The sequence below is a fragment of the Ranitomeya imitator genome, chromosome 3 (assembly GCF_032444005.1).
Source record: "Ranitomeya imitator isolate aRanImi1 chromosome 3, aRanImi1.pri, whole genome shotgun sequence".
NCBI lineage: Eukaryota > Metazoa > Chordata > Amphibia > Anura > Dendrobatidae > Ranitomeya > Ranitomeya imitator.
Window position 1 is genome coordinate 393,468,594 of NC_091284.1, and position 21,123 is coordinate 393,489,716.

A 21,123-nucleotide genomic window follows, 5' to 3' on the forward strand; every position below is an offset into this window, starting at 1 on the left:
CAGGGGGGACGCACAGGCACAGCCAGCCAACCAATGATGTCAGGAGACGGGCAGCGCTAACAATGGGGGTGCTGCGTGTCATTAAAAAGGAAAGTCACACCTCAGGGACATTGTAATGGTCTGTAATGAGACACATTTTGTACTTGTTGAGTTCCACGTGTGCAAGGAGAAAACGTCAGCCACCTTGTACAAATGCAGCAGTACTGCTGTACAAGGTGGCTGTTATACATAGAAACACCTGGGGGGGTGGGGGGCAGGCTCCCTTCAATTTCAGTTCATGTGCCTGCGTGGCGTTTGCAGGACACGTTGCCAGCTACACAGCAGGGGAACAGCTGGCGGTGCTGAACCCCACTAACACATTGGCTGGTGTTTTTCTCTGTGCAGCTAGCATGTCCGGGCAGAAACTGGCGTTGTTTGAGCCCAGGGTCAGCAGGAGGAGGAGAGGAGCAAAGTGTAGGCCGAAGCCTGCACTGGTGGCAGCTTTTGGTCAGTTGTGCCAGCGTGGCTTGTGCTGGACACGATGCCGACTACACAGCAGAGGAACAGCTGGCGGTGCTGAACCCCACTAACACATTGGCTGGTGTTTTTCTCTGTGCAGCTAGTATGTCCGGGCAGAAACTGGCGTTGTTTGAGCCCAGGGTCAGCAGGAGGAGGAGAGGAGCAAAGTGTAGGCCGAAGCCTGCACTGGTGGCAGCTTTTGTTCTGTTGTGCCAGCGTGGCTTGTGCTGGACACGTTGCCGACTACACAGCAGGGGAACAGCTGGCGTTGCTGAACCCCACTAACACATTGGCTGGTGTTTTTCTCTGTGCAGCTAGCAGTTCCGGGCAAAAACTAGCGGTGTTTGAGCCCAGGGTCAGCAGGAGGAGTAGAGGAGCAGAGTGTAGGCCGAAGCCTAGTTGAACCAATTTCAAAGGTTACCTTTAACCCCCCCCCCTCAGGTGTTGCAAGGTACAAGAGCCACACCTTGAACAGCATTAATGATGCACAAGTCAAAGGTTGCTCTATTTAATTTTGCTCCTTGCACATGCTGAATTAAACACGTACACTATTTAGCCCATTATACTGTCAAACAGTAGTGGAGGCGTGACTACTAGTCTTTTTAAGGAGACGCAGCACAGGTGTACAAATTTACACCTAGGTGCTGTGCGCAGATTCCTTACCGTTGTTATTTGCAGTACAGGAAACTGCGCTCTTGTGTTATCCCTTGGCAATACCCTGTTAGTGCAGGCCGTCTCATGACCTCATTTCATGTTGGCCGGTGCGGTTAACGATGGCCATAAATCCCAGACCCACAGTGGCTTTTCCTAAAGTCACACTGCGGTGCTGGGATTCGTGGCCTTGTGCAGTAAATATGTTCGCCGCTCACACATGTCCTTACACCTGCTTCAGACTGGGCGGCCTCAGCTGATCCCTTATCGCATGCCGCGGCCATGAGGCCGCACAGTCAGAAGAAGGCGGAAGGAGGGGAGTGAAGACAGGGGAACATATGCACTGCTCGTGCCCATCAATCACACCCTCGCAGTCAAAATATATGAGACAACGGGGGGCGTAGTGTCGGGCAGGGGGGACGCACAGGCACAGCCAGCCAACCAATGATGTCAGGAGACGGGCAGCGCTAACAATGGGGGTGCTGCGTGTCATTAAAAAGGAAAGTCACACCTCAGGGACATTGTAATGGTCTGTAATGAGACACATTTTGTACTTGTTGAGTTCCACGTGTGCAAGGAGAAAAAGTCAGCCACCTTGTACAAATGCAGCAGTACTGCTGTACAAGGTGGCTGTTATACATAGAAACACCTCGGGGGGTGGGGGGCAGGCTCCCTTCAATTTCAGTTCATGTTCCTGCGTGGCGTTTGCAGGACACGTTGCCAGCTACACAGCAGGGGAACAGCTGGCGGTGCTGAACCCCACTAACACATTGGCTGGTGTTTTTCTCTGTGCAGCTAGCATGTCCGGGCAGAAACTGGCGTTGTTTGAGCCCAGGGTCAGCAGGAGGAGGAGAGGAGCAAAGTGTAGGCCGAAGCCTGCACTGGTGGCAGCTTTTGGTCAGTTGTGCCAGCGTGGCTTGTGCTGGACACGATGCCGACTACACAGCAGAGGAACAGCTGGCGGTGCTGAACCCCACTAACACATTGGCTGGTGTTTTTCTCTGTGCAGCTAGCATGTCCGGGCAGAAACTAGCGTTGTTTGAGCCCAGGGTCAGCAGGAGGAGGAGAGGAGCAAAGTGTAGGCCGAAGCCTGCACTGGTGGCAGCTTTTGTTCTGTTGTGCCAGCGTGGCTTGTGCTGGACACGTTGCCGACTACACAGCAGGGGAACAGCTGGCATTGCTGAACCCCACTAACACATTGGCTGGTGTTTTTCTCTGTGCAGCTAGCAGTTCCGGGCAAAAACTAGCGGTGTTTGAGCCCAGGGTCAGCAGGAGGAGTAGAGGAGCAGAGTGTAGGCCGAAGCCTAGTTGAACCAATTTCAAAGGTTACCTTTAACCCCCCTCAGGTGTTGCAAGGTACAAGAGCCACACCTTGTGCAGCATTAATGCTGCACAAGTAAAAGGTTGCTCTATTTGTTTTGCTCCTTGCACACTCTGACTAAAACACGTACACTATTTAGCCCATTATACTGTCAAACAGTTGTGGAGGCGTGACTTGTCTTTTTAACGAGACGCAGCACAGGTGTCAAAATTTGCACCTAGGTACTGGGCGCAGATTCCTGAGCGTTGTTATTTGCTGTACAGGAGTCTGCGCTATTGTGATCCCTTGGCCATGCGCTGTGAGCGCTTCCTGTCTTCTGACCTCATTTCATGTCGGCCGTTGCGGTTAGCGATGGACATAAATCCCAGACCCACAGTGTGTTTTCAAAAAATCACACTGCGTGGCTGGGATTCGTGGCCTTGTGCAGTAAATAGGTTTGCCGCTTACACATGTCCTTACACCTGCTCCAGACTGGGCGGCCTCAGCTGATCCCTTATCGCCTACCACGGCCAGGAGGCCGCACAGTCTGAAGAAGGCGGAAGGAGATGAGTTAAGACAGGCGAACATATGCACTGCTCGTGCCCATAAACCACACCCTCGCTGACAAAATAAATATGACAACGAGGGGCGTTGTTTCTAGCAGGGCGGATGCACAGGCGCAGCCAGCTAACCATGATGACAAAAGACGGGAAACGCTACCAAGGGGGGTGCTGCGTATCATTACAAAGGAAAGTCACACCTCAGGGACAGTGGAATGGTCTCAATGAGACACATTTTGTACGTGTTGAGTTCCACGTGGGCAAGGAGAAAAAGTCAGCCACCTTGTACAAATGCAGCAGTACTGCTGTACTAGGTGGCTGTTATACATAGAAACACCTGGGGGGGGTGGGGCCAGGTTCCCTTTAATTTCAGTTCCTGTGCCTGCATGGCGTTTGCAGGTCACGTTGCCGGCTACACAGCAGGGGAACAGCTGGCGTTGCTGAACCCCACTAACACATTGGCTGGTGTTTTTCTCTGTGCAGCTAGCACTTCCGGGCAAAAACTAGCGGTGTTTGAGCCCAGGGTCAGCAGGAGGAGGAGAGGAGCAGAGTGTAGGCCGAAGCCTGCACTGGTGGCAGCTTTTGTTCTGTTGTGCCAGCGTGGCTTGTGCTGGACACGTTGCCGACTACACAGCAGGGGAACAGCTGGCGGTGCTGAACCCCACTGATACATCACCTAGTGTTTTTTCTGTGTAGACAACACTTCCAGGTGGCAACTGACAGTGTTGAAACCCAGGGAATCAAAGAGGAGCAGAGTGTAGGCCGAAGCCTGCAGTGGAGCAAGTTGAAAGGGAACCTTTAACCTCCCCCCCCCCAGGCATTTGTTGCTGAAAGAGCCATCTTGTACAGCAGTAATACTGCACATGGAAAACGGTGGCTCCGAAAATTATGCTCCTTGCAAACGCTGAAGTACACACTCATATAATGTGTCCCCTCACACCGTCAAACCATCCCGGAAGTGGGACTTTCCTTTGTAATGTGACACAGCACAGCCGTCATTCCAACCCCCTTGGTGCCGGGCGCCACCTCCTCAACGTTGTTTGGTTCTGTCACGGAGCCCGCGCTGTAATGTTATCCCTTGGCCATGCACAGTTAGCGGTGCCCGTCTTCTGACATCATGTAGGTGTCAGGCTGGCAGTGCCTGTGCGTCCAAGCTGCCCGAGATCCAACCTTGCAGTGTCATCTAATGTAGTCCCACTGCGGGCCAGGGATCCATGGGCATGCGCAGTGCATATCATCGCCTCTCACTCACCTCCTTCCTGCTTCTTCAGACTGTGCGGCGTCACGGCCGTGGCATGCTATTAGGGATCAGCTGACGCCGCCTAGTCTGAAGAAGCGTGAAGAAGGGGAGTGAGAGGCTAGTATATGCACTGCGCATGGCCATGGATACCAGGCCCACTGTGGGATCACATTAGACGACACTGCGAGGTGTGATTTCGGGCAGCGTGGACGCACAGGCGCAGCCAGGACGACAACAAATGATGTCAGAGGACGGGCAGCGCAAACTGTGCATGGCCAAGGGATAACATAACAGCGCAGGGTCCATGACGGAATCAAACAACGCTAAGGAGGCAGCGCACGGTGCCAAGGGGGTAGCAATGACGGCTGTGCTGCGTCACATTACAAAGGAAAGTCCCACCTCCGGGACGGTTGGACGGTGTGAGGGGACACATTACATGAGTGTGTAGTTCAGCGTTTGCAAGGAGCATAATTTCAAGAGCGACCTTTCCCTTGTGCAGTATTAGTGCTGCACATGGTGGCTCTTTCAGTAACAAACGCCTAGGGGGGGGGGACAGGTCCCCTTACATTTTAGTTGTGCCAGCGTGGCGGTCGCATGACACATTGCCGGATACACAGCTGGGGATCAGCTGACGTTACTGAACCCCAATAACAGAGGAGCGACTGTTGACTGTGCACACAGCACTTCCAGGCACCAACTGGCGGTGTTAGAGCCCAGGGACAGCAGGAGGAGCAGATTGGAGGTATTGCCGCACACACAGCTGGGGATCAGCTGACGTTACTGAACCCCAATAACAGAGGAGCGACTGTTGACTGTGCACACAGCACTTCCAGGCACCAACTGGCGGTGTTAGAGCCCAGGGACAGCAGGAGGAGCAGAGGAACAGAGTGTAGGCCGAAGCCTGATTGGAGCAAGTTGAAAGGAAACCTTTAACCCCCCCCCCCAAGACGTTTGTAGCTGAAAGAGCCATGTTGTGCAGCACTAAGGATGCAAAAGGAAAAGGTTGCTCTTTTAATTATGCTCCTTGCAAACACCGAAGTAAACACTAAAAATGTGTCCCTTTATACCGTTAAACCGTTCCGGAGGTGCGAATTTCCTTCGTAATGGGACACAGCACAGCTGTCATTCCTATCCCCTTGATGCCGTGCGCTGCCTCCTCAGCGTTGTTTTAAGCTGTCACGGAGCCTGCGCTGTTCTGTTAGCCCTTGGCCATGCCCAATTAGCGCTGCCTGTCTTCTGACATAATTTGGTGTCAGGCTGTCAGTGCCTGTGCGTCCACGCTGCTCCAGATCCCACCTCGCAGTCTCATCTAACGTAATCCCACTGCGGGCCTTGGAACCATGGGCATGCACAGTGCATAACCTCGACTCTCACTCCCCTCCTTCCCTCTTCTTCAGACTGTGCGGTGTCACGGCCGTGGCATGCTAGGGATCAGCTGACGGCGCACAGTCTAAAGAAGGCGGAGGGAAATGAGAGCCCGAGGGGAAGATATGCACTGCGCATGCCCATGGATCCCAGGCCCGCAGTGTGACTCAATCAGAAGACACTGCGAGGCGGGATCTCGGGCACCGCGGCCGCACAGGCGCAGCCAGCCTGACACCAAATTATGTCAGAAGACAGGCAGCGCAAATAGGGCATGCCCAAGGGATAACAGAACAGCGCAGGCTCCGTGACAGCTTAAAACAACGCTGAGGAGGCAGCGCATGGCACCAAGGGGGTAGGAATGACGGCTGTGCTGCGTCACATTACGAAGGAAAGTCCCAGCTCCGGGACGGTATAACGGTATCAGTGAACACATTTTATAAGTGTTAAGTTCTGCGTGTGCAAAGAGCTAAAAAAAAAGAGCTACCTTTTCCTTGTGCAGCATTACTGCTGCACAAGATGGCTCTTTCAGTAACAAACGACGGGGGGGGGGACAGGTTCCCTTACATTTAGGTTGTTGTGCCAGCGTGGCGGTCGCAGGACACATTGCCGGCTACACAGCTGGGGATCAGCTGACGTTACTGAAACCCAATAACACTGGGTCGTATGTTTTTACTGTGCAGCCTGCACTTCTGAGCCGCAACTGGCGGTGTTGGAGCCCAGGAATAGCAGTTCAGGTGGTAGAAAGATGAACACAGCAGGAGACCTGGATGACACCCAATTACTTAATCAGGCAGAGGAGTGGCAAATTCCTGCGAGATCCAGGCCTGGTTCATTTTCAGGAAAGTAAGCCGGTCAACGTTATCGGAGGATAGTCGCATGCGACGGTCTGTTAGTACACCACCTGCGGCACTAAAGACACGTTCCGATAAGACACTAGCCGCAGGGCAAGCCAGCACCTCCAATGCATACTGGCTTAGCTCTGGCCATGTATCCAGCTTAGAGACCCAAAACTTGAACGGGGAAGAGCCGTCTGGGAGTACAGTAAGAGGGCAAGCCATGTAGTCTGTCACCATCTGACGGAACCGTTGCCTCCTGCTGACTGGAGCCGCCGGTGATGGTGTAGACATTTGGGGCGGGCACACAAAAGTGTGCCAGAGTTGTGCCATACTGGGCTTGCCTTGGGCAGAGGCACTGCTTCTGCTCCCTCTTTGGGCAGAGCCTCCCCCACTGCCTCGACGCACTGAGCTGCTTTGTAAAGCACTAGCAGCACTCCTCTCAGTTGGACAGGAGAAGATGATGGAATTCACCAGTGTGTCGTGGTACTCCCGCAATTTACGCTCCCGGGTCAACGCAGGGATGAGGTTTTGGACGTTGTCCCGGTAGCGAGGATCGAGGAGGGTGAACACCCAATAATTAGGCATGTTGAGAATGTGGTCGATGCGGCGGTCGTTTCTCAGGCACTGCAGCATGAAATCCACCATGTGCTGCAGAGTGCCAACTGGCCCAGAAACGCTGTCCCCTGCTTGAGACATGATCTCTGCCCGCTCGTCATCACCCCACCCTCGCTGTACACACTGACCACTGGACAATTGTGTCGCTCCCTCCTCTGGACGGAGCTCTTCCTCCTCCATTGACTCCTCCTCATCCTCCTCACAAATTGGCCCCTGCGTACCCCTTTGTGAGGAACCACGTGGCGCTGACTCTCCAGAAGCTGATGGAAAAGGTGACTCCTCATCCTCCACCTCTTCCACCACATCATCCCTTAACCCTTGCAAAGTTTGCTGAAGCAGGCAGATAAGGGGGACAGTCATGCTGACTAGTGCATCATCTGCACTTGCCATCCGCGTGGAATAATCAAAAGGACGCAAAACCTGGCAGACGTCCTTCATAGTGGCCCACTCTGTGGTTGTGAAGTCTGATCGGCGCTGACTGCGACTTCTTTGCGCCTGATGCAGCTGGTACTCCATAACTGCTTGCTGCTGCTCACACAACCGCTCCAACATATGTAACGTGGAATTCCACCGGGTAGGTAGGTCACATATGATGCGGTGTTCCGGAAGGCGGAATCGGCGCTGCAGAGCAGCAATGCGGGATCTGGCCAAGCTGGAACGCCGCAAGTGAGCACACTCTAGGCGGACCTTGTGCAGCAGGGCATCAAGATCCGGATAGTCCCTCAGAAAACTCTGCACAACCAAATTGAGCACATGTGCCAGACATGGGATGTGAGTGAGGTTGCCAAGGGCCAAAGCTGCCACCAGATTTCGGCCATTGTCACACACTACCATGCCTGGCTCGAGATTCGCTGGCAGTAACCACACATCGCTCTCCTGCTTTATGGCATTCCAGAGCTCCTGCGCTGTGTGGCTTCGATGCCCCAATGAAACTAGTTTCAAGATGGCCTGCTGACGTTTGGCCACGGCTGTGCTCATGTCGGTCATAGGTAAACGTTAACGGGTCCATGTGGGGGTGGACTGTGACGGATCCTGCAGAGAGGAATCAGAGGAACTGGTGTAAGAGGAGGAGTCGATGCGTACAGACTGGATTCCTGCAATCCTTGGAGTGGGCAGGACACGTCCTGCGCCACTCGCACGATCTGTACCTGGCTCAACAACATTAACCCAATGGGCAGTGAGGGAAACATATCGCCCCTGTCCATGCTGACTGGTCCACGCATCGGTGGTGAGGTGGACCTTGCTACTGACGGCGTTCAGTAGCGCATGTTTTATGTTTGCCTCAACATGCCTGTGCAGGGCAGGGACAGCCTGCCTGCTGAAGTAAAAGCGGCTGGGCACCTTGTACTGTGGGACTGCCAATGCCATCAAGTCACGGAAGCTGTCAGTCTCCACCAGCCTGAACGAGAGCATTTCCAGGGACAACAGTTTGGCAATGCCTGCATTCAGAGCCTGTGCTCGGGGGTGGTTGGCCGAGAATGCCCGCCTTTTCTCCCATGCCTGTACTACCGATGGCTGTAGAGTAGACTGGGAGTGTGAGGATGACTGGGAAGGTGGTGCTGTGGGTGGAATTACACAAGGTCTCTGGGAGGAAGCCAAACCAGCTGTGCGTGAGCTGGAGGAAGAGGCAACACGAGCTGAAGAGGTGGTAGCTGCCGCTGTTGGTTGGCCTACATCTTCAGTGTGTTTCTGTAACTCCACCGCGTGCCTGGTCCGCACATGTTTCCACATATTTGTGGTATTGAGGTTGCTGACATTTTTCCCTCTTTTTACTTTATGATGACACAGCTTGCATTTGACAAAACAAATGTCATCTGCAACTGTGTCAAAAAAGGACCAGGCACTGCAAGTCTTGGGAGCGCCCTTTTTGGCTTTGGAAAGAGACAGGCTCCTAACGGGTGCCAAAGTGGAGGCTACAGGCTCCGCAGTCTTCCCCCTCCCTCTCCCTCTTTGGCCCGTAAGAGGAAGCTCTTCCTCTGAGCTGCTCCCACCACCTTCCTGTTCCTCACGCCACGATGGGTCAAGGACCTCATCATCTCCACTACCCTCTGCCACCAACTGCTCCTCCTGGGTAGTCTCAGCAGCACAGTACGCACGAGAAAGCGGCACCTGAGTTTCATCATCAGATGCGTACTGCGCTGTGGTCACCGGAGGCACTGGCCCACCTGCCTCTTCAGAGTCAGAGAGAAAAAGGTGTTGGGCATCACTGCACACTGCCTCTTCTTCCATTTCTCCAATGCTGCTTGGCTGGCCCCCTGTTTCCAAGCCAAGAGATTCAGAGAACAGAAGTAGAGACGGCTCCTGTCCTGGGCTCTCTGACTGCCTGGCCAATTTGGCAGGTGGTGAAGAGACAGATGGCTGCTCTCCAGTGCTCTGTGCCTGAGAGGATGTGGCACTAACTGAAGTCGATGCCGAGGCGTTAGCTGCCATCCACCCGACAACGGCTTCAATTTGGTCTTCACGCAGCAGCGGTGCACGGCGCTCTCCGACAAAGCTGCGCATGAAGGACTGTTCCCTGCTGAAACTGAGTGACGACGAGTCACCGGCGCCCGCAGCAGGCACAGAATCACCACGTCCTCTCCCTGCTCCTCTCCCTGCTCCGCGCCCACGCCCACGTGCCTTACTCCCTGCCCTCTTCATCTTGGTTGACAGATAAAGATAAGCAGAAAAGTACTAAGGCCTTAGTGTGCTTATTCCTGTAATGCTCCTCCTAACAGGTGTAAGAAACACTAATGTTGTAAATTGTGGACTAAACTTTATTATTTTTCAAATGTGGCCTACACAAGTGTTAAGTTGTGTTTGGTGAACTTAACTTTTTTTTTGGTGCAGATCGGGCTACAGAGCTAGTTTAAATCACACGGAGACCGTGCAGACAGCCGTAAACGGCGCTGCAAGGCCAAAAAACCCTCCTCTAGGTTATCCTATATAGTGTTTTACCACTATTTAGCTGGATACAAGTGGAAAGACACTAATAGGAATTTTTTTTTTCAAATTTTAAACTGGCTGCACTATTTGAAAAAAAAGAAATTGTTTTTCAAGGTATGAGGTAGTAACGCACCCTGAGCTGAATCCAACCGGCTATGGCTGCACACAGACTACAGGGCGAGCTGCGCTCACACAGAGACCGTGCAGACAGCCGTAAACGGCGCTGCAAGGCCCCAAAAAAACCCTCTAGGTTATCCTATGTAGTGTTTTTCCACAATTGAGCTGGAGACTGGTGGAAAGACACTAATAGGAATTTTTTTTTTTCAAATTTTAAACAGGCTGCACTATTTCAAAAAAAGGAAAATTTTTCTCAAGGTATGAGCCAGTAACGAACCCTGAGCTGAATCCAACCGGCTATGGCTGCACACAGACTACAGGGCGAGCTGGGCTCACACGGAGACCGTGCAGACAGCCGTAAACGGCGCTGCAAGGCCAAAAAACCCTCCTCTAGGTTATCCTATATAGTGTTTTTCCACTATTTAGCTGGATACGAGTGGAAAGACACTTATAGGATTTTTTTTTTTCAAATTTTAAACAGGCTGCACTATTTGAAAAAAAAGGAACATTTTTCACAAGGTATGAGCCAGTAACGAACCCTGAGCTGAATCCAACCGGCTATGGCTGCACACAGACTACAGGGCGAGCTGGGCTCACACGGAGACCGTGCAGACAGCCGATATCGGCCGATATTTGCAGTATCGGAATTCCGATACTGAATTCCGATACTTCCCGCGTATCGGATACCGGAATCGGAAGTTCCCAGAATTCAAATTGAACGCAGCAGCCAATGAGGAATGAATGAAAGTGTGGGCACATCCTGTTTAGCATGGTGGGCATGTAAGTACTGGCAAGGCTGGGATTGGCTGCTGAAATGATGTCACTCTGCACTATAAAAAAGCGCTGCCGCCATTTTGCGCTCACTCTGCTGTGATTTCAGTTAGGGACAGGACGCTGTGTTCTAACTGAGGGCCAGTTGAGCTTGCTAATTGCTTTATTTTCCTTTCCAAAGGCTAATTTAGCAAAACGCTGTGTGTTCTTCACTGTTCACCTTGCTCTTGCCTTGCAGCGCTGTTTTAACAGCGTTCTGCAAGGTCTCTGTGTGTGTGTGTGTGTGCAGCTCACTCTGTAGTCTGTGTGCAGCCATATACCCGGTTGTATTCAGCTCAGGGGGGGTTCACACTGCCTCACACAGTTGTTCTTTTTTGCTCTTAGTGCAGCCTGCTGCACATTTTTTCTCAAATTTCCTATTAGTGTTTTTCCACCAGTCTCCAGCTCTATTGTGGAAAAACACTACATAGGATAACCTAGAGGGGGGTTTTTGGGCCTTGCAGCGCCGTTTACGGCTGTCTGCACGGTCTCCGTGTGAGCCCAGCTCGCCCTGTAGTCTGTGTGCAGCCATAGCCGGTTGGATTCAGCTCAGGGTTCGTTACTGGCTCATACCTTGAGAAAAATTTTCCTTTTTTTCAAATAGTGCAGCCTGTTTAAAATTTGAAAAAAAAAATTCCTATTAGTGTCTTTCCACTCGTATCCAGCTAAATAGTGGAAAAACACTATATAGGATAACCTAGAGGAGGGTTTTTTGGCCTTGCAGCGCCGTTTACGGCTGTCTGCACGGTCTCCGTGTGAGCCCAGCTCGCCCTGTAGTCTGTGTGCAGCCATAGCCGGTTGGATTCAGCTCAGGGTTCGTTACTGGCTCATACTTTGCGAAAAATTTTCCTTTTTTTTCAAATAGTGCAGCCTGTTTAAAATTTGAAAAAAAAAAATCCTATAAGTGTCTTTCCACTCGTATCCAGCTAAATAGTGGAAAAACACTATATAGGATAACCTAGAGGAGGGTTTTTTGGCCTTGCAGCGCCGTTTACGGCTGTCTGCACGGTCTCCGTGTGAGCCCAGCTCGCCCTGTAGTCTGTGTGCAGCCATAGCCGGTTGGATTCAGCTCAGGGTTCGTTACTGGCTCATACCTTGAGAAAAATTTTCCTTTTTTTGAAATAGTGCAGCCTGTTTAAAATTTGAAAAAAAAAAAATTCCTATTAGTGTCTTTCCACCAGTCTCCAGCTCAATTGTGGAAAAACACTACATAGGATAACCTAGAGGGTTTTTTTGGGGCCTTGCAGCGCCGTTTACGGCTGTCTGCACGGTCTCTGTGTGAGCGCAGCTCGCCCTGTAGTCTGTGTGCAGCCATAGCCGGTTGGATTCAGCTCAGGGTGCGTTACTGCCTCATACCTTGAAAAACAATTTCCTTTTTTTCAAATAGTGCAGCCAGTTTAAAATTTGAAAAAAAAAATTCCTATTAGTGTCTTTCCACTTGTATCCAGCTAAATAGTGGAAAAACACTATATAGGATAACCTAGAGGAGGGTTTTTTGGCCTTGCAGCGCCGTTTACGGCTGTCTGCACGGTCTCCGTGTGATTTAAACTAGCTCTGTAGCCCGATCTGCACCAAAAAAAAAGTTAAGTTCACCAAACACAACTTAACACTTGTGTAGGCCACATTTGAAAAATAATAAAGTTTAGTCCACAATTTACAACATTAGTGTTTCTTACACCTGTTAGGAGGAGCATTACAGGAATAAGCACACTAAGGCCTTAGTACTTTTCTGCTTATCTTTATCTGTCAACCAAGATGAAGAGGGCAGGGAGTAAGGCACGTGGGCGTGGGCGCGGAGCAGGGAGAGGAGCAGGGAGAGGACGTGGTGATTCTGTGCCTGCTGCGGGCGCCGGTGACTCGTCGTCACTCAGTTTCAGCAGGGAACAGTCCTTCATGCGCAGCTTTGTCGGAGAGCGCCGTGCACCGCTGCTGCGTGAAGACCAAATTGAAGCCGTTGTCGGGTGGATGGCAGCTAACGCCTCGGCATCGACTTCAGTTAGTGCCACATCCTCTCAGGCACAGAGCACTGGAGAGCAGCCATCTGTCTCTTCACCACCTGCCAAATTGGCCAGGCAGTCAGAGAGCCCAGGACAGGAGCCGTCTCTACTTCTGTTCTCTGAATCTCTTGGCTTGGAAACAGGGGGCCAGCCAAGCAGCATTGGAGAAATGGAAGAAGAGGCAGTGTGCAGTGATGCCCAACACCTTTTTCTCTCTGACTCTGAAGAGGCAGGTGGGCCAGTGCCTCCGGTGACCACAGCGCAGTACGCATCTGATGATGAAACTCAGGTGCCGCTTTCTCGTGCGTACTGTGCTGCTGAGACTACCCAGGAGGAGCAGTTGGTGGCAGAGGGTAGTGGAGATGATGAGGTCCTTGACCCATCGTGGCGTGAGGAACAGGAAGGTGGTGGGAGCAGCTCAGAGGAAGAGCTTCCTCTTACGGGCCAAAGAGGGAGAGGGAGGGGGAAGACTGCGGAGCCTGTAGCCTCCACTTTGGCACCCGTTAGGAGCCTGTCTCTTTCCAAAGCCAAAAAGGGCGCTCCCAAGACTTGCAGTGCCTGGTCCTTTTTTGACACAGTTGCAGATGACATTTGTTTTGTCAAATGCAAGCTGTGTCATCATAAAGTAAAAAGAGGGAAAAATGTCAGCAACCTCAATACCACAAATATGTGGAAACATGTGCGGACCAGGCACGCGGTGGAGTTACAGAAACACACTGAAGATGTAGGCCAACCAACAGCGGCAGCTACCACCTCTTCAGCTCGTGTTGCCTCTTCCTCCAGCTCACGCACAGCTGGTTTGGCTTCCTCCCAGAGACCTTGTGTAATTCCACCCACAGCACCACCTTCCCAGTCATCCTCACACTCCCAGTCTACTCTACAGCCATCGGTAGTACAGGCATGGGAGAAAAGGCGGGCATTCTCGGCCAACCACCCCCGAGCACAGGCTCTGAATGCAGGCATTGCCAAACTGTTGTCCCTGGAAATGCTCTCGTTCAGGCTGGTGGAGACTGACAGCTTCCGTGACTTGATGGCATTGGCAGTCCCACAGTACAAGGTGCCCAGCCGCTTTTACTTCAGCAGGCAGGCTGTCCCTGCCCTGCACAGGCATGTTGAGGCAAACATAAAACATGCGCTACTGAACGCCGTCAGTAGCAAGGTCCACCTCACCACCGATGCGTGGACCAGTCAGCATGGACAGGGGCGATATGTTTCCCTCACTGCCCATTGGGTTAATGTTGTTGAGCCAGGTACAGATCGTGCGAGTGGCGCAGGACGTGTCCTGCCCACTCCAAGGATTGCAGGAATCCAGTCTGTACGCATCGACTCCTCCTCTTACACCAGTTCCTCTGATTCCTCTCTGCAGGATCCGTCACAGTCCACCCCCACATGGACCCGTTAACGTTTACCTATGACCGACATGAGCACAGCCGTGGCCAAACGTCAGCAGGCCGTCTTGAAACTAGTTTCATTGGGGCATCGAAGCCACACAGCGCAGGAGCTCTGGAATGCCATAAAGCAGGAGAGCGATGTGTGGTTACTGCCAGCGAATCTCCAGCCAGGCATGGTAGTGTGTGACAATGGCCGAAATCTGGTGGCAGCTTTGGCCCTTGGCAACCTCACTCACATCCCATGTCTGGCACATGTGCTCAATTTGGTTGTGCAGAGTTTTCTGAGGGACTATCCGGATCTTGATGCCCTGCTGCACAAGGTCCGCCTAGAGTGTGCTCACTTGCGGCGTTCCAGCTTGGCCAGATCCCGCATTGCTGCTCTGCAGCGCCGATTCCGCCTTCCGGAACACCGCATCATATGTGACCTACCTACCCGGTGGAATTCCACGTTACATATGTTGGAGCGGTTGTGTGAGCAGCAGCAAGCAGTTATGGAGTACCAGCTGCATCAGGCGCAAAGAAGTGGCAGTCAGCGCCGATCAGACTTCACAACCACAGAGTGGGCCACTATGAAGGACGTCTGCCAGGTTTTGCGTCCTTTTGATTATTCCACGCGGATAGCAAGTGCAGATGATGCACTAGTCAGCATGACTGTCCCCCTTATCTGCCTGCTTCAGCAAACTTTGCAAGGGTTAAGGGATGATGTGGTGGAAGAGGTGGAGGATGAGGAGTCACCTTTTCCATCAGCTTCTGGAGAGTCAGCGCCACGTGGTTCCTCACAAAGGGGTACGCAGGGGCCAATTTGTGAGGAGGATGAGGAGGAGTCAATGGAGGAGGAAGAGCTCCGTCCAGAGGAGGGAGCGACACAATTGTCCAGTGGTCAGTGTGTACAGCGAGGGTGGGGTGATGACGAGCGGGCAGAGATCATGTCTCAAGCAGGGGACAGCGTTTCTGGGCCAGTTGGCACTCTGCAGCACATGGTGGATTTCATGCTGCAGTGCCTGAGAAACGACCGCCGCATCGACCACATTCTCAACATGCCTGATTATTGGGTGTTCACCCTCCTCGATCCTCGCTACCGGGACAACGTCCAAAACCTCATCCCTGCGTTGACCCGGGAGCGTAAATTGCGGGAGTACCACGACACACTGGTGAATTCCATCATCTTCTCCTGTCCAACTGAGAGGAGTGCTGCTAGTGCTTTACAAAGCAGCTCAGTGCGTCGAGGCAGTGGGGGAGGCTCTGCCCAAAGAGGGAGCAGAAGCAGTGCCTCTGCCCAAGGCAAGCCCAGTATGGCACAACTCTGGCACACTTTTGTGTGCCCGCCCCAAATGTCTACACCATCACCGGCGGCTCCAGTCAGCAGGAGGCAACGGTTCCGTCAGATGGTGACAGACTACATGGCTTGCCCTCTTACTGTACTCCCAGACGGCTCTTCCCCGTTCAAGTTTTGGGTCTCTAAGCTGGATACATGGCCAGAGCTAAGCCAGTATGCATTGGAGGTGCTGGCTTGCCCTGCGGCTAGTGTCTTATCGGAACGTGTCTTTAGTGCCGCAGGTGGTGTACTAACAGACCGTCGCATGCGACTATCCTCCGATAACATTGACCGGCTTACTTTCCTGAAAATGAACCAGGCCTGGATCTCGCAGGAATTTGCCACTCCTCTGCCTGATTAAGTAATTGGGTGTCATCCAGGTCTCCTGCTGTGTTCATCTTTCTACCACCTGAACTGCTATTCCTGGGCTCCAACACCGCCAGTTGCGGCTCAGAAGTGCAGGCTGCACAGTAAAAACATACGACCCAGTGTTATTGGGTTTCAGTAACGTCAGCTGATCCCCAGCTGTGTAGCCGGCAATGTGTCCTGCGACCGCCACGCTGGCACAACAACCTAAATGTAAGGGAACCTGTCCCCCCCCCCCCCGTCGTTTGTTACTGAAAGAGCCATCTTGTGCAGCAGTAATGCTGCACAAGGAAAAGGTAGCTCTTTTTTTTTAGCTCTTTGCACACGCAGAACTTAACACTTATAAAATGTGTTCACTGATACCATTATACCGTCCCGGAGCTGGGACTTTCCTTCGTAATGTGACGCAGCACAGCCGTCATTCCTACCCCCTTGGTGCCATGCGCTGCTTCCTCAGCGTTGTTTTAAGCTGTCACGGAGCCTGCGCTGTTCTGTTATCCCTTGGGCATGCCCTATTTGCGCTGCCTGTCTTCTGACATAATTTGGTGTCAGGCTGGCTGCGCCTGTGCGGCCGCGGTGCCCGAGATCCCGCCTCGCAGTGTCTTCTGATTGAGTCACACTGCGGGCCTGGGATCCATGGGCATGCGCAGTGCATGTCTTCCCCTCGGGCTCTCGCTCATTTCCCTCCGCCTTCTTTAGACTGTGCGCCGTCAGCTGATCCCTAGCATGCCACGGCCGTGACACCGCACAGTCTGAAGAAGAGGGAAGGAGGGGAGTGAGAGTCGAGGTTATGCACTGTGCATGCCCATGGTTCCAAGGCCCGCAGTGGGATTACGTTAGATGAGACTGCGAGGTGGGATCTGGAGCAGCGTGGACGCACAGGCACTGACAGCCTGACACCAAATTATGTCAGAAGACAGGCAGCGCTAATTGGGCATGGCCAAGGGCTAACAGAACAGCGCAGGCTCCGTGACAGCTTAAAACAACGCTGAGGAGGCATCGCACGGCATCAAGGGGATAGGAATGACAGCTGTGCTGTGTCCCATTACGAAGGAAATTCGCACCTCCGGAACGGTTTAACGGTATAAAGGGACACATTTTTAGTGTTTACTTCGGTGTTTGCAAGGAGCATAATTAAAAGAGCAACCTTTTCCTTTTGCATCCTTAGTGCTGCACAACATGGCTCTTTCAGCTACAAACGTCTTGGGGGGGGGGGGTTAAAGGTTTCCTTTCAACTTGCTCCAATCAGGCTTCGGCCTACACTCTGTTCCTCTGCTCCTCCTGCTGTCCCTGGGCTCTAACACCGCCAGTTGGTGCCTGGAAGTGCTGTGTGCACAGTCAACAGTCGCTCCTCTGTTATTGGGGTTCAGTAACGTCAGCTGATCCCCAGCTGTGTGTGCGGCAATACCTCCAATCTGCTCCTCCTGCTGTCCCTGGGCTCTAACACCGCCAGTTGGTGCCTGGAAGTGCTGTGTGCACAGTCAACAGTCGCTCCTCTGTTATTGGGGTTCAGTAACGTCAGCTGATCCCCAGCTGTGTATCCGGCAATGTGTCATGCGACCGCCACGCTGGCACAACTAAAATGTAAGGGGACCTGTCCCCCCCCCCCTAGGCGTTTGTTACTGAAAGAGCCACCATGTGCAGCACTAATACTGCACAAGGGAAAGGTCGCTCTTGAAATTATGCTCCTTGCAAACGCTGAACTACACACTCATGTAATGTGTCCCCTCACACCGTCCAACCGTCCCGGAGGTGGGACTTTCCTTTGTAATGTGACGCAGCACAGCCGTCATTGCTACCCCCTTGGCACCGTGCGCTGCCTCCTTAGCGTTGTTTGATTCCGTCATGGACCCTGCGCTGTTATGTTATCCCTTGGCCATGCACAGTTTGCGCTGCCCGTCCTCTGACATCATTTGTTGTCGTCCTGGCTGCGCCTGTGCGTCCACGCTGCCCGAAATCACACCTCGCAGTGTCGTCTAATGTGATCCCACAGTGGGCCTGGTATCCATGGCCATGCGCAGTGCATATACTAGCCTCTCACTCCCCTTCTTCACGCTTCTTCAGACTAGGCGGCGTCAGCTGATCCCTAATAGCATGCCACGGCCGTGACGCCGCACAGTCTGAAGAAGCAGGAAGGAGGTGAGTGAGAGGCGATGATATGCACTGCGCATGCCCATGGATCCCTGGCCCGCAGTGGGACTACATTAGATGACACTGCAAGGTTGGATCTCGGGCAGCTTGGACGCACAGGCACTGCCAGCCTGACACCTACATGATGTCAGAAGACGGGCACCGCTAACTGTGCATGGCCAAGGGATAACATTACAGCGCGGGCTCCATGACAGAACCAAACAACGTTGAGGAGGTGGCGCCCGGCACCAAGGGGGTTGGAATGACGGCTGTGCTGTGTCACATTACAAAGGAAAGTCCCACTTCCGGGATGGTTTGACGGTGTGAGGGGACACATTATATGAGTGTGTACTTCAGCGTTTGCAAGGAGCATAATTTTCGGAGCCACCATTTTCCATGTGCAGTATTACTGCTGTACAAGATGGCTCTTTCAGCAACAAATGCCTGGGGGGGGGGTTAAAGGTTCCCTTTCAACTTGCTCCACTGCAGGCTTCAGCCTACACTCTGCTCCTCTTTGATTCCCTGGGTTTCAACACTGTCAGTTGCCACCTGGAAGTGTTGTCTACACAGAAAAAACACTAGGTGATGTGTCAGTGGGGTTCAGCACCGCCAGCTGTTCCCCTGCTGTGTAGTCGGCAACGTGTCCAGCACAAGCCACGCTGGCACAACAGAACAAAAGCTGCCACCAGTGCAGGCTTCGGCCTACACTCTGCTCCTCTCCTCCTCCTGCTGACCCTGGGCTCAAACACCGCTAGTTTTTGCCCGGAAGTGCTAGCTGCACAGAGAAAAACACCAGCCAATGTGTTAGTGGGGTTCAGCAACGCCAGCTGTTCCCCTGCTGTGTAGCCGGCAACGTGACCTGCAAACGCCATGCAGGCACAGGAACTGAAATTAAAGGGAACCTGGCCCCACCCCCCCCAGGTGTTTCTATGTATAACAGCCACCTAGTACAGCAGTACTGCTGCATTTGTACAAGGTGGCTGACTTTTTCTCCTTGCCCACGTGGAACTCAACACGTACAAAATGTGTCTCATTGAGACCATTCCACTGTCCCTGAGGTGTGACTTTCCTTTGTAATGATACGCAGCACCCCCCTTGGTAGCGTTTCCCGTCTTTTGTCATCATGGTTAGCTGGCTGCGCCTGTGCATCCGCCCTGCTAGAAACAACGCCCCTCGTTGTCATATTTATTTTGTCAGCGAGGGTGTGGTTTATGGGCACGAGCAGTGCATATGTTAGCTTGTCTTAACTCATCTCCTTCCGCCTTCTTCAGACTGTGCGGCCTCCTGGCCGTGGTAGGCGATAAGGGATCAGCTGAGGCCGCCCAGTCTGGAGCAGGTATAAGGACATGTGTAAGCGGCAAACCTATTTACTGCACAAGGCCACGAATCCCAGCCACGCAGTGTGATTTTTTGAAAACACACTGTGGGTCTGGGATTCATGTCCATCGCTAACCGCAACGGCCGACATGAAATGAGGTCAGAAGACAGGAAGCGCTCACAGCGCATGGCCAAGGGATCACAATAGCGCAGACTCCTGTACAGCAAATAACAACGCTCAGGAATCTGCGCCCAGTACCTAGGTGCAAATTTTGACACCTGTGCTGCGTCTCGTTAAAAAGACAAGTCACGCCTCCACAACTGTTTGACAGTATAATGGGCTAAATAGTGTACGTGTTTTAGTCAGCGTGTGCAAGGAGCAAAACAAATAGAGCAACCTTTTACTTGTGCAGCATTAATGCTGCACAAGGTGTGGCTCTTGTACCTTGCAACACCTGAGGGGGGTTAAAGGTAACCTTTGAAATTGGTTCAACTAGGCTTCGGCCTACACTCTGCTCCTCTACTCCTCCTGCTGACCCTGGGCTCAAACACCGCTAGTTTTTGCCCGGAACTGCTAGCTGCACAGAGAAAAACACCAGCCAATGTGTTAGTGGGGTTCAGCAACGCCAGCTGTTCCCCTGCTGTGTAGTCGGCAACGTGTCCAGCACAAGCCACGCTGGCACAACAGAACAAAAGCTGCCACCAGTGCAGGCTTCGGCCTACACTTTGCTCCTCTCCTCCTCCTGCTGACCCTGGGCTCAAACAACGCCAGTTTCTGCCCGGACATGCTAGCTGCACAGAGAAAAACACCAGCCAATGTGTTAGTGGGGTTCAGCACCGCCAGCTGTTCCTCTGCTGTGTAGTCGGCATCGTGTCCAGCACAAGCCACGCTGGCACAACTGACCAAAAGCTGCCACCAGTGCAGGCTTCGGCCTACACTTTGCTCCTCTCCTCCTCCTGCTGACCCTGGGCTCAAACAACGCCAGTTTCTGCCCGGACATGCTAGCTGCACAGAGAAAAACACCAGCCAATGTGTTAGTGGGGTTCAGCACCGCCAGCTGTTCCCCTGCTGTGTAGCTGGCAACGTGTCCTGCAAACGCCACGCAGGCACATGAACTGAAATTGAAGGGAGCCTGCCCCCCACCCCCCGAGGTGTTTCTATGTATAACAGCCACCTTGTACAGCAGTACTGCTGCATTTGTACAAGGTGGCTGACTTTTTCTCCTTGCACACGTGGAACTCAACAAGTACAAAATGTGTCTCATTACAGACCATTACAATGTCCCTGAGGTGTGACTTTCCTTTTTAATGACACGCAGCACCCCCATTGTTAGCGCTGCCCGTCTCCTGACATCATTGGTTGGCTGGCTGTGCCTGTGCGTCCCCCCTGCCCGACACAACGCCCCCCGTTGTCTCATATATTTTGACTGCGAGGGTGTGATTGATGGGCACGAGCAGTGCATATGTTCCCCTGTCTTCACTCCCCTCCTTCCGCCTTCTTCTGACTGTGCGGCCTCATGGCCGCGGCATGCGATAAGGGATCAGCTGAGGCCGCCCAGTCTGAAGCAGGTGTAAGGACATGTGTGAGCGGCAAACATATTTACTGCACAATGCCACGAATCCCAGCACCGCAGTGTGACTTTAGGAAAAGCCACTGTGGGTCTGGGATTTATGGCCATCGTTAACCGCA